We start from the raw sequence: 14,654 nt of genomic DNA, 5'->3' as shown, positions 1-14,654 counted from the left end.
TAATGGAGTCAAAATTACTGGAATAATTTACCAACTGGATGCTATCTGGATGGATGAATGAAGTTGGTTGAATGGCCATCTTAATCCTTAAATTACAGGTGACAATTGGCTTGAATGAGCCTTGAGAAAGGCATGTGGGTGAGGTTCACATGTAGGTGGCTTCCAAATTTCTTATCATTATGCTTCAGTGGTGCAGCTAGGAAGCAGCATTTTTACATGCACTGTGATACAGAGAATGAGACAGCTCTTGGTTACAAATGCAATGATGGGCAGATAAACAAGAGACAGTCCATAGTAATAAGTACGTCGGGTCTCATGCAAGAAAAATTAACATATGACCTGCTACTTAAACTAGAAAATGGGCTTTAAAAGTTTCAAACCAATAAATGTAAAATTCCAAATCTTTAACTTCAACCATAAGCAAAATGATTTACAGTAAGTTAAGATTTCTCATTGCTTCCCCAATATGAGGCAGACTGTACTTAGATAAGCCTTCTTGTCAAGTGATTTTATTGTCTCTCTATTTAATATTAACATTAAATAGTTGAAAAATTGTAAATTACAGCATAAATTTAACCAAAATAAGGGAACACCTGGATATAAAATATTGGCTTTTTCAATGCATAATCCGAGCTACCAGAAGGGTATTGTGGAACGAGTTCAAATAAATGGGATTCTCTCACTACTTGTCATTTCTAATTGTAGCATGCCTAACAGATCCACTAACAATGTCTGGCTGCCAGAGGATCATCTGAAGTGTTTTTTGTTCCTGTTATTTTGCAAATGTACATCAAAAGGACATCTCTGCCCCCAAAACAAGACTAAAGTAAACTTTGTCAATCTTTTAGTGAGCCAAAACTGCATGATTGTCATACAGTCAAAGTGCTGCATTTTGTGTTTTCAGTGCATTATTTTAAAATGTTTTTCCACCACTCTCCTAATGCCACATTTATCAGACTTCAGTATCCCAAAGTAAATGATCATTCATTGTGTGTGAGCATAAACACTGAGTCTGAGTCTTTGCAGGCTATTGAATCATGAGGCAGAACAAGAATTGGACTCAACTGTTATGCACCTCCCCCACCCCAACCCCAACCCCAACCCAAGACCCAATCGTCAATGAAGTAGAACTCCTAGTCATTCCGCACTGGATTCACAGATGGAGAAAGGACAGCACTCTTGGAAGCGCACCCCAGTACGGTTGCCAACCTTCCAGAATTGCCCTGGAGTCTCCAGGAATCTCCAGGACACTGCTGCGAGCAACCCAGGAGAAAAATCATAGGGCAATAAAAGTGTTTTTTAAATTTTCTTAAAAATATTGGAAATGAGAAAAAAGCTTTTGACGGACAGTCAAGAATCATCCAATCGGGTAATGAGGAGCCTGACATGCTTTCCAATTGGAGTGATAAGGCAGTGCACCGCAAGGATAGGCAGGTTGGGCAACCAATGTCCAGGTCATGTGATGACACCTCCAGGAATATGTCCAACCAGAGTTGGAAGCCCTACACCCCAGTATAAATCACCAGCTCAGGAGAGGAAGGTAAATTGATACAGCCCCATCTGTACCAAATAGTTCTCATTTTTTCAATATATATATAATTAGATATTGATTTTCTTTTTTTTTCCCTTTTCACATTTGGATTTACCTATTTTCACTTTTGGATTTACCTATTTTTTTTTAAATCAACACTTCCCATCCCCTGACTCAGAAATGATGGGCAGACAACCTGCTCCTGGGTCCTTCCTGCAAAGGTGTGGATGAGATCAGAAACCCCTGCTTGCCCGATGGGAATAGGGTGGCAGGTGGTTAATGTAGCACCTTATTTTTTCGTAGTTGGCAAAAGGTGCCCACCAGAAGTGGGGGGGGACACATGAATATATTAAAATCAGGGTTCTATAATGTAATTAGGACCAATGCAATTTTTACTAAAAGTGGTGGCAATCCCACCTAGTGCCCCGGGAGTTCAAATCCAGGCTTTAGTGTGTGTACCAGTGCACTGCACCAGCGTGCAAGTTATTGAAATGTACTGTCTTTTACTTACCCTCCAGTAACCCATTGTGGATGGTATTGAAATGAAGATTCTGATTTAATTTTAAATGTGTGTTATATTCTTGTCAAATTTCTATAAATGATTTAATGATGTACTTTAATCTTGTAATGAGGAAGAATGTTGTATTTGGACTATGTGTTGTTGTAATATGTTGAATTAAGAGTGACACTGGTTTCTTTTAGAAATAAAGTTAATCTTTTGTGTTCTGTACAGTTGTTTTCTTAAATGCCAATTTTCTCCCTCCTCATCAGCCAGCGATGATTAATCCTCGGGTGCAGTTCTATGGGGCGAGTAGCTGTGCGTATGCTGCCAAAGTAATTATTTTTTGTATGAGCTTAGACAGCGAGTGTAAATAGACTTTCAATCATAGAGGGTAGCACAACCAAGTCTGATGCTGTCTTCATCCAACACCCATACCTGCACACCTTGCTGCAGTATTCACAGGACAGTAATCAGAAGAGGAAATCCTGAGTGTTTCCTGGTCTGTATAAACTCAGTATCACAATTTGTTCATACTGTCTAAACTAGTATAATATAAAAATATTTTTTGTAGTTTATGTAATCAAGTCATACTATCCCTTCATACAGTGAGATTCTATTAGAACTGTGCCACCACAGAGAGATGACAAGCGAAAGGCCCTGACATCTTCCAGCACAGAACAAAATCAGAGTTAATCCTCCCACTAGGTGATCTCGCGTACCTCCGACAGATCAGCAATGACAGAAGTCTGCAAGCTACGAGCAACTCGTCCTCTTGTTGGGATAAGTGCATGTTGTGGGGAAATATAAAAAGAGGGAGCAGCTAAATTAACAAAAAACATACTGCACAAGGCTCATGGGTGGCAAAACAGCAACTTACTTAAGTCACAGGCAATTCCGACTGAGTGACCAGTGCTTGATTGGGAACTCTTGATGCTAATCCAAGAATGAACTAGTTCTCCAAAGGTCTTTTGCAGCAGGCGGAGGAATACCTGATACAGGAAAGTACTCTTGGGTTGAGGCATTGGTTCAATAATGGCTTTTCAAGGACCACATGATATTCAGCAGCAGCCTGGCGTTAGAAGAGCTTCCCCAGATATGGAAGCAAACTTCGAACCTTTCATGGATATAGGTTTTATATAAAGAATTAAAAAGTTGCTGAGGGATACCAGTGTGTGACACGTAATGAGAAACCAAGCACCTTTTTTAGCAATGGAAGAAATTTAGGAGTTCAGTTGAGGCTAAGAATGGAAGAAGAAAGCATGAGAGAATCCACTAAAGGCAAGAGGCAGTCGCTGCTTGTTGGTCTTGAGAGAGACAAGGACGGGACACCAACTAATTATTTGTAGTCAATGGGTGGAAACACTTAGTGTATCATTGAAGAAGTGAAAGAAGCAAGATTTTTATTTCTCTTTGAAAACAAAGATAGCAGATCAAGTTTTAGCAATTTAACCATGGCGCTGCTAGAAGAATGAAGGTTGTGCACATTGAAGTTATATAACCTGAAGAAAGCTGATGAATGTACAGTGAAATCAAAAGAGTTAACAGTTGAATAATGAGTGCAGAACAGGGGGGGGGGGGGGGGGGGAAGGGAGTGAGAACAGAGCCCTGGGGGAACCGTGAGCTAATGAAAAAGTTTCACAGGATGAGCCATGAACTACTGCATACATGGAGCAATTTGATAGCCAGGAAAATAGCTACAGTGGAAGACCAAATAATGGTAACTTGTTTAGAAGTGCATGTTGTCAGACCTTATCAAAGACTTAGGATATTTTCTAGGAGATGACAAATGCATCAGCAATATTCAATAGCAAGGTAACATTGCAGTCATGCCAAAAAAGTATACAGGTGATCATAGATGAGGCCAGAACTATAAAGGCAACAGGTAATTTTAGAGTTAACAGCAACTTCCATGGCTTTGAAAAGTACAACTTTAAGGAAATTATTAACCAGGGTTAAACAGCTTTCCGATTATCTTTCAGAAAAAGGTCTTGCATTTATATAGCACATTTCATGATCTCAGCATCCCAAAGCGCTTTACAGTCAATTAAGTACTTATGAAGTGTAGTCACTGTTGTAATGTAGGGAAATTTGCACACAGCAAGGTCCCTCAAACAGTAATGAGGTACTGACCAGAAAATCTGTTTTTTTAAGTAATGTTAAAGGATAAACATTGACCAAGACATAAGAACATACGAATAGGAGCAGGTGTAGGCCATTCAAGCCTGCTCCACCATTCAATAAGATCATGGCTGATCTTCTACCCCAACTCCACTTTCCTGCACTATCCCCATATCCCTTGATTCCCTTAATATCCAAAAACCTATCAATTTCTGTCTTGATCTCTGACACTTTTGCAGAATGCTCAGGGGGCTGTAAAACAGCCTTCATTGTCGCCAGGAATGTTGCACCTTTGTTGCCGCCAGGAACCTTTCTCCGCACTAATGGTATTTAGAAAAATCAGTAAAGACATCAACCCACCATATTTTGACCAATGCTTGAAAACTGAAGTCGAATGGTGTCTGCAAGAACTTCTTGGATAAGAATCCTCAGAACAAACCCGATTATGGAAAAATGAGTCACAGGGCACCAATGATACACTGACATATAAATTAAACTCAAGTTATGAATAAATAATGATCATTCACCACATTATTTTTCAGTAATGGGCTCTTATTTCCCACTTAATAAACTTTCAGTGATTTTTCAGAATAGGATATCATCATGCACCAAATAGGGGTGTATTATTGTGCCTAACTTGTGATTTATCCACCACGCTTGGGACATCAAACTTCTGAGTTTGTCTATATGTAATTGTCTCTCACATTTTCACTTTATTGGCTCAATGTTCATATTCAGAAAACAGCAACAAATCACAACTGAATAATTCGGAAATATACCGACTGGAAGCAGGAATGTAAGCATACAAAAAAAAACTAAAGACTGAAATCAATACAAAATGTGCAATCAGCAAAATATATCAATAAAAGGAAGGTGCACAATAAAACGCAAATTATTTTTTGAAAATCTTGTTTGGGTGGATCTTTACCTGTACAACCTACAATGTTTTCCATCTGAAGCCCGAGTCTTGAGTTCATGTGGTTCCCAGAGCCATCAATCCCAGTTGAAGAGACTTAACGAAACAGCAGCCTACACGTTCTGACATGCATCTGTGCCTACAGTTCTCAAATGTGTATTTGTTTGATTGACAGAAATGCCCATCACGCAGCGTACCAGGACATCGTTGTAAACAGCTCCACGCCATAAAGGTGTGCTAATGGGACATTTCTGCGGACAAACTTCCCCAAGGAAACAGTTTTAAGTGAAAATAAACATAAAACAGGCAAGGTAAATGTATGAGTACTTCTGAGATAACTTTGAAGGAAATAATGCTGTATACTAGACACAAGTTAAGGTTGCCAACTTGGGACGTTTCCCTGAAGATTTTGTGGCAGGACCTTCCGCCTTCAAATGCCCCGCCCACTCTCCCGCCACTGGTCGACGATACATCCATCATCACGACAAACTGCCTTACACAGCCAATCGGAAGGGAGCAGACTCATTGGCTGTTCCTTGACTGTCAAAACAGGCAGCCGTTCCCCTAGCTCTGATATTTCTACAACCAAAATTGTTCGAAGAAAATGAAAAAAAAACGTTTTTTTTTATTGCCCCCATGATGTTTCTCCCGGATTTTTGCTCATCAACCTTAACTATCGGTTGCCAACACACAGAAAATTAATGCAACCAGATAAAAGCAGGAAATAATTGCTCTGCACTGTACAGTCACCGCAGAGAGATGTTTTTCTTTACCTGCAAGAAGTTGCAGATAGTCCTGGCAATAAATCCTCTCACAATATGGATTCTTCTGCCTCCACACCAGTCCTGAGCACTCGGTACGCCCAGGCAGCAACTCCGACTCAACCCAAAATTCGAGCTGCTGGAACTCCAGAAGTGCGGCCAAGAGGCACAGCGCGGCAGCTGTGAATAGCGCATTGGCTGCTACCATTTAAAAACGTCGAAATAAAATAATGTACAGCAAAAGGTAGATCATCTCCAAAGAAACTTTTCTCCCGAGTTGTCAATGGCAATGCTCGGGATACGAACCATCGATATCGGGAGACTCCCGTCGAAATCGAGAGGGTTGGGAACCTAAATTAGCTGATCTCTTACAATTATATTCAGCAAGTAAAGGCTGGGGGAGAGGTGAGCGGGCAAGGGCTCGGTTAGAAAAACTCACTGCAGGGCTTAATAGTTAGTAATTGTAAATGCTTACCCCAGCTGCATTTCTTTTATTTACGTCTATTATCTCAAACAGCAACGATTCATATAAACAGACATGTACTGAAAGGATTTATTAAAGTTTGAAGGAGATTTCGAATAAAAGTCCCCATTTTAAACAGATATTTAAGCAGAAGCTTTTGGTGAAACTATTGCAGAGATATTTAGTGAAGATGGAAGTTAGTTTAATCTTTCCCTAACTTAAAAAAACTGACCTTTGCTATAAAAACACATACCATAAACAATAAAAATAAAGAGCTGGTACCCCATGTTACATAGTGATTTGTGCGTCTTGTGTATTTTCTCTGCATATGTTTATTTATCTATCTATCATAAGGAAGAGACTATTCATTCACATAGCACTGTGAAGATCTCTTATAAATGTATTTAAATCAATCCAGACCGTTCTTCTGCACCTCCTAATATTGAGTGTTATCATGGCATGGATAGATCTCTGGGATAGCTACCTGCCCATCCTCTAAGCTGGAGAGTGCGCACGCATGAACAAAATGAGGAATATTCAAGGAAAACGACCAATCACGTGGTTTAATCCTTCCACTTTAACACGTCTCAATAAGTACATTGATACTGGTGAGAGTTGAAAAAATATTTAGTTTCAATAGAAAACTCTTTTGGAAATGTTCATTGTGTTCCATTTCAAATAGATTACTTTATCGTTCCTGAAGGTTATACGCTTAATCTACATATTCATCAGATTTTGCTGTCCATTTTATTCAGCTGCACCATTTTATTTCTTGGTTGATATCTTGGGAATAAAGGGCTTAAACAATCTCAAACTTATGAAATTGGTCATTTGATAGTACAGACGCAATACTATAATTTCATATAGCAATAGTATCTGGTTTGGTACTGCCTACAGCACAAGGCTCACCCATAAGATAACAAAAGTCCCAGGAGCTGAAGCAGTCTTCTTGAAGGGAGAAAGTAGGTTTATAGAAATTATTTTGTGTTTTCATGTACAAGTCTGCTGCATTTTGCTCCATACATTCGTTGATTTTGCTGAGCAGTCCGATATAGGTAAAAAAAAAAGGGATGAGGTCCTACGAGACAAATTTAAGGAGCTAGGAGTTAAATTAAAACGTAGGACCTCAAAAGTAGTAATCTCAGGATTGCTACCAGTGCCACGTGCTAGTCAGAGTAGGAATCACAGGATAGCTCAGATGAATACGTGGCTTGAGCAGTGGTGCAGCAGGGAAGGATTCAAATTCCTGGGGCATTGGAACCGGTTCTGGGGGAGGTGGGACCAGTACAAACCGGACGGTCTGCACTGAGGCAGGACCGGAACCAATGTCCTAGGGGGAGTGTTTGCTAGTGCTGTTGGGGAGGAGTTAAACTAATATGGCAGGGGGATGGGAACCAATGCAGGGAGACAGAGGGAAACAAAAAGGAGACAAAAGCAAAAGTCAGAAAGGAGACGAGTAAAAGTGGAGGGCAGAGAAACCCAAGGCAAAAAACAAAAAAGGGCCACTGAATGTAAAGGGGCTGCAGGAGGGGTCAAAACTAAAAATCATGGTTTAAAAACTAGTATTAAAACACTCTACCTAAACGCACGCAGCATTCGAAATAAAGTAAATGAGTTGACGGCCAAATCATTACAAATGGGTATGATTTGGTGGCCATTACAGAAACGTGGTTGCAGGGGTGCCAAGACTGGGAGTTAAACATACAGGGGTATCTGACGATTCGGAAAGATAGACGAGAAGGGAAAGGAGGTGGAGTAGCTCTATTAATAAAGGATGATATCAGGGCAGTTGTGAGAGACGATATTGGCTCTAATGAACAAAATGTTGAATCATTGTGGGTGGAGATTAGAGATAGTAAGGAGAAAAAGTCACTGGTGGGCGTAGTTTATAGGCCCCCAAATAATAACTTCACGGTGGGGCGGGCAATAATCAAGGGAATAATCGAGGCATGTGAAAAAGGAACAGCAGTAATCATGGGGGATTTTAACCTACATATCGATTGGTCAAATCAAATTGCACGGGGTAGCCTGGAGGAGGAATTCATAGAATGCATACGGGATTGTTTCTTAGAACAATATGTAACAGAACCTACAAGGGAGCAAGCTATCTTAGATCTGGTCCTGTGTAATGAGACAGGAATAATAAACGATCTCCTTGTAAAAGATCCTCTCGGAATGAGTGATCACAGTATGGTTGAATTTGTAATACAGATTGAGGGTGAGGAAGTAGTGTCTCAACGAGCGTACTATGCTTAAACAAAGGGGACTACAGTGGGATGAGGGCAGAGTTGGCTAAAGTAGACTGGAAACACAGACTAAACGGTGGCACAATTGAGGAACAGTGGAGCACTTTTAAGGAGCTCTTTCATAATGCTCAACAAAAATATATTCCAGTGAAAAAGAAGGGCGGTAAGAGAAGGGATAACCAGCCGTGGATAACCAAGGAAATAAAGGAGAGTATCAAATTAAAAACCAATGCGTATAAGGTGGCCAAGGTTAGTGGGAAAATAGAAGATTGGAAAATTTTAAACGACAGCAAAGAATGACTAAGAAAGCAATAACGAAAGGAAAGATAGATTACGAAGGTAAACTTGCGCAAAACATAAAAACGGATAGTAAAAGCTTTTACAGATATATAAAATGGAAAAGAGTGACTAAAGTAAATGTTGGTCCCTTAGAAGATGAGAAGGGGGATTTAATTATGGGAAATGTGCAAATGGCTGAGACCTTAAACAATTATTTTGCTTCGGTCTTCACAGTGGAAGACACAAAAACCATGCCAGAAATTGCTGGTCACAGGAATGTGGGATGGGAGAACCTTGAGACAATCACTATCACTAGGGGGTAGTGCTGGACAGGCTAATGGGACTCAAGGTAGACAAGTCCCCTGGTCCTGATGAAATGCATCCCAGGGTATTACAAGAGATGGCGGAAGTTATAGCAGATGCATTCGTTATAATCTACCAAAATTCTCTGGACTCTGGGGAGGGACCAGCGGATTGGAAAGCAGCTAATGTAACGCCTCTGTTTAAAAAAGGGGGCAGACAAAAGGCAGGTAACTATAGGCCGGTTAGTTTAACATCTGTAGTGGGGAAAATGCTTGAAACTATTAAGGAATAAATAGCGGGACATCTAGATAGGGATAGTGCAATCAAGCAGATGCAGCATGGATTCATGAAGGGGAAATCATGTTTAACTAATTTACTGGAATTCTTTGAGGATATAACAAGCATAGAGGTGTACCGATGGATGTGGTGTATTTAGATTTTCAAAAGGCATTCGATAAGGTGCCACACAAAAGGTTACTGCAGAAGATAAAGGTATGCGGAGTCAGTGGAAATGTATTAGCATGGATAGAGAATTGGCTAGCGAACAGAAAGCAGAGAGTCGGGATAAATGGGTCCTTTTCGGGTTGGAAATCGGTGGTTAGTGGTGTGCCACAGGGATCGGTGCTGGGACCACAACTGTTTACAATATACATAGATGACCTGGAAGAGGGGACAGAGTGTAGTGTAACAAAATTTGCAGATGACACAAAGATTAGTGGGAAAGCGGGTTGTGTAGAGGACACAGAGAGGTTGCAAAGAGATTTAGATAGGTTAAGCGAATGGGCTAAGGTTTGGCAGATGGAATACAATGTCGGAAAATGTGAGGTCATCCACCTTGGGAAAAAAAAAAACAGTAAAAGGGAATATTATTTGAATAGGGAGAAATTACAACATGCTGCGGTGCAGAGGGACCTGGGGGTCCTTGTGCATGAAACTCTTTTGAGTTCACCTGTGAAAACATAAAAACAATAAACGGTGCCACCCGACCTGGGTGACACTCCAGACATTTTCAAGGCCCTTTTTTTCCCCCCTTTTTTTTTTTTTTGGTTTTTTTTTTGTGTTTTTCTTTTTTTTTTGGTTTTTTTTTTTTGGGCACTAAAATCACAATTTTCCCCAGTGCCCCCTATAAAAGGGAAGGGGGACACTAAAAGCACCGGCAATTAAAACAAATTAAACTTTAAAACGTAAAATCAAATTAAAATTTGGTTGCCGGGCGTGATGATGCACTCCAGTCCCTCCGGTGCCCACCTCTCGCGGAAGGCCGCGAGCGTACCAGTGGACACCGCGTGCTCCATCTCCAAGGACACCCTGGACCGGATGTAAGAGCGGAAGAGAGGCAGGCAGTCAGGTTGAACGACCCCCTCGACCGCCCGCTGCCTGGACCGGCTGATGGCACCCTTGGCCGTGCCCAGGAGCAGTCCTACGAGGAGGCCTTCGGACCTACCCGCTCCCCTCCGCACAGGGTGCCCAAAGATCAGGAGAGTGGGACTGAAGTGCAGCCAGAATTTCAGGAGCAGCCCCTTCAAATAGTGGAACAGGGGCTGCAACCTCGTGCATTCAATAAAAACATGGAACACGGACTCCTCCAGACCGCAGAAATTGCAGGCGGCCTGGGAGTCCGTGAACCGGCTTAAAAATTTATTGCACGGCACTGCTCCGTGCACCACCCTCCAGGCCAAGTCCCCGATGAATAGTGGGAGGACCCCTGCGTAGAGTGCCCTCCATCGGGGACCCCCGCCTCCTCCGGACGGCAAGATGGTACGCCATGGCGTGTCCGGACGGCCGGCGAGGATGGCAAAGTTGAGGGTGTGCAGGAGCAGCCCGTACAGGAAACCCCTCCGCGCGGAACTGAAAGGCACGGAGGGGATTTCCCCGAGGCGGCTCAAGTTGTGAGGCGCCGGCCCCCGAGGGAGGTTCCGGGGTTTGGCGCCGATGAGGAATTCCGTCCGGACGGGGGTCAGTTCGGACGGGATCTCCCCACGTGCTTGAGCCTCCTCGATACACCTAACGGAGTCAGGGCCCAGAGCTGTTTTTAGCGACTCGATGGCATCGGCCGCGTGGCGGACGTTGGCAGAATTTAGGCGCCGCGCCAGCGTGACTGGCGCCATCCAGCCCGCTCCTCCGCCATCGAGCAGGTCCCTGACCCTGGTTCCTTGTGCATGAATCCTAAAAAGTTAGTTTGCAGGTGCAACAGGTAATCAGGAAGGCGAATGGAATGTTGGCCTTCATTGCGAGAGGGATGGAGTACAAAAGCAGGGAGGTCCTTCTGCAATTGTATAGGGTATTGGTGAGGCCGCACCTGGAGTACTGCGTGCAGTTTTGGTCACCTTACTTAAGGAAGGATATACTAGCTTTGGAGGGGGTACAAAGACGATTCACTAGGCTGATTCCGGAGATGAGAGGGTTACCTTATAATGATAGATTGAGTAGACTGGGTCTTTACTCCTTGGAGTTCAGAAGGATGAGGGGTGATCTTATAGAAACATTTAAAATAATGAAAGGGGTAAACAAGATAGCTTGGGTCTCCCAAAATGATGCACTGCCACCAGACCTGGTAAAGAAATTGTGCCATTTCACAAAACATGCATCATGTACTCCGGAACATGCATGCCAGCTATGCAGTCACAGCCAGAGGACTCAAAGTAACCTCGACTAGATCAAGTCTCTGTTTAAAGTCTACATTTAGAAAGAAAGTGGTATCGTATTATTTTATGTTTATGTATTAAGGAGGTTAGAGAAATATATTTACATTTGTTAAACTGTTTAGTGTTCATTCATCTTACGCAAATAAAACCATTTGTTGGTTCAGAATCCTGATTTCTCACCAAGTGTGCTTATCCAATCCACCTTGGAGTGCTGAATCGTGTGATGACGCTTGATATATTTTAGTCGCCGCTGTGCAGAGTAAGGGTTTTCTGTTGTGATCCTTAGGTTTTGCTATCGTTTACCTTGACATTGGCCAGGAAACAGCGTATTCCAGATCGTAGTAGGGATAATGTCCGTTTACGGGAGGGGCTTGTGTCAGAGCCGGAGAAAATATCTGGCATAAAAACACAACAATGCAACTGACTAGTTTCTCCCACACCCCAACCTACTTGTCAATTGGCAATTTAACACAGTGTAAATGTGTGCCTCATTGTTGACACAAATATCGATTTTGAAACTCGAGCCGGAATATTTACCGTCCTGACGTGGTGGTGGTGGTGGTAAGTGCGCGGCGCGGGAAATCCGAATATAGCTGCAACGCTTCACTCAGTGGCATCTGACTTCCGAGTTTCCGACCAATTAGCGCGGGCGGGACAACACACATGGGTCTATTTCAGTTGAACTATTTAAAGGATTGTCCAGGTGGGGGAACAGAGGCAACAACTGCATTAATCGAGTCCCAACGTGGCAAGGCTACACCTTGCTTAAATGATGCCTCCCTAGAGCTGATACTGCGTTCTGTAAGGGCCCGCAGAGATTCTCTGCCCAAAACCAACACATCACTCCTCATTCGTACTTACCCTGTAGGCGCACCCTATCTGTCCAGGCACATAAAGCACATCTTCAGCCTTCTGACTGCTTGCTCGATGACCATTCTCGTGGTCACGTAGCTTTGATTGTATCTCTCCTGGGCCTCATTGTGTGGGCTCCTAAAGAATGGCATCAGCTGCATCTTCCAGGTGTAGCCCACATCTCCGAGGAGCCAGCCGCCAACTCTGTTTCAAGGTCCGAGGAGCTCTGGAAGAATGGACTGACTAGGATGAAAGCACCATGGCAGCTGCCTGGGAATCTTGTACACATCGGCACGATGATCTTTTTGTGGTGGCATACAAGCTGAACATTGATGGAGTGGAAGCCCTTGCAGTCAATGAAGACTGATCAGGGTGATCGGGGGGGGGTGTCTTGATTGCCACGTCTGCAATCGATGAGACCCTGGACCTGTGGGAAGCCACAAGCTGACGTCTGCTCATTATGACTGGCCTCATCGGTTTCAAAGTGCCAGTCCTGGTAAACATGACATCGATCACCTGAGTGCTGCAATTATGGGCAGTAGATTAAGAGATTCTGTGCCTCCTGAGGCCCTGCTGTTCCGACATGTCCAGGTAGCTGATCCTCTGCCTATATATCCTGTTGGGGGGCATCCTGTGAGCTGCACCCCTGTGCTCATCCCCTCTCCTATGGAGTGGCAGGTAGGCCAAGCGAAGGCTGAACTGATGCTTGACAGATGGAAAGTGTAGATCAGACTCTCAAATATCTAAGGTATCAGAAATGACCTTCAAAGTAATGTAAATCACCTCAAAGTAGTGAAAGCACACCCTCGAAACAAGTCCAGTGAGCAAAAGCCTTTCACTTAGGCAAGGAAGCAAGTGTAAGGTTTGAGCACTTACAGGATTGTTTGCTGTCATTTGGTCAGCCCCCTCCATTCGCGCAGTCATTTCTCGCCTTGCTTTAACTGGCAAGTTTCAGGAAGCCCGGTGCACTCAGAGTTGAAGCTCAAATCTGCAGTTAAAACACTCCTAATGGCCCAACATCTGTTAATTGCCAACCTACATCTCCCATGGGGGGTTCTTGCACACAACCGAATCCGCTGCAGTTAAAAGCGGAAGTCAGCGGGTTGGAGCCGGCTTCCCAATGTGCTGACAATTTCAGCGCATTTAACCACCCACTCGCTCCCAAACCCACTCACTCTTTGTGGTTAAAATCCCTCCCTCAGTATTTGAAAGGTTAAGAATGAGCTCTTGTTAAAAGCCACCAGCTATCTATTGATGTGGTACAATTTTTTTTAGAATCTTCACTCATATTTTAGATTGAAGTATAATACCTTTTAGAAAAATACAACTTTCTCTTCCCTCTGGTGGAAAAGGCAACCTGGAATTTGTCAGGTGGAGTGGGACTTTTAATAATGACACTGCTTAATATTCAAAGATACAAATCAGTGTGAAGCGGCCCCGATCTGCGAGGAACCATCAGCGGCAAGTCGGGGCCACTACAAGGTGCAGCGCGAGCCGGTTCAAGAGGGCGACGGCTGTGAAGAGGGCGACTGGATTGGACGTCAGCATAATCCAGATGCTGATTGGAGCATGGGAGGTACAGCAGGAGCGGCAAGAGATTGTAGAGCGACGTGATCGGGGCCCAGGAGAGACGAGGGCCCAGGGGCAGCACGGGCCAGCCCACACTACGATATGTGTGCGCACTAGATCCGTGCAGCAGAGCTGGTCTCCAGTCGTCTTGGTTAATATCCTTGCCACTGGACCAAGACCTAGCTCTGTGAAGCACTTGTGGTGGCTGGTATACAACGGCCACCACATGTTAAAAAAATCCATGCACAGGTATCTTCCACCCTTCAATATGTAGTTCGGGACCTGGAATATCAGGTCCTTCATTGAAACACCTGTGAACTTATCCCTTTTTGGCGTGGAAGCAAGTCTTCCTCGATACAAGGGACCGTCTAAGAAGACTGCAGAAAACCATATAGATAACATGAATTGTAGAAGACTAAATTTCCATTGCAAATGGTCTTCAATTTGTCATGGGGGTTGGATTTTAGGA

General features: G+C 43.3%; 1 long non-coding RNA gene across 1 annotated transcript in view; it reads right to left on the bottom strand.

Moving 5' to 3' along the window:
- Positions 1 to 5,481, bottom strand: part of LOC139280766 (uncharacterized) — a 36,427-nt gene extending 30,946 nt beyond the window's left edge. The window contains exon 1 of the long non-coding RNA XR_011596762.1: positions 5,080 to 5,481. This is a non-coding gene — a long non-coding RNA (uncharacterized lncRNA). The remainder of the gene's footprint in view (positions 1 to 5,079) is intronic.
- Positions 5,482 to 14,654: the final 9,173 nt, after the last annotated feature.

This window comes from Pristiophorus japonicus, chromosome 15 (assembly GCF_044704955.1).
Source record: "Pristiophorus japonicus isolate sPriJap1 chromosome 15, sPriJap1.hap1, whole genome shotgun sequence".
In the NCBI taxonomy this organism is placed as follows: Eukaryota; Metazoa; Chordata; class Chondrichthyes; family Pristiophoridae; genus Pristiophorus; species Pristiophorus japonicus.
The sequence above is the reverse complement of the archived record's forward strand: the minus strand, read 5'-3'. Positions and strand labels throughout refer to the sequence as shown.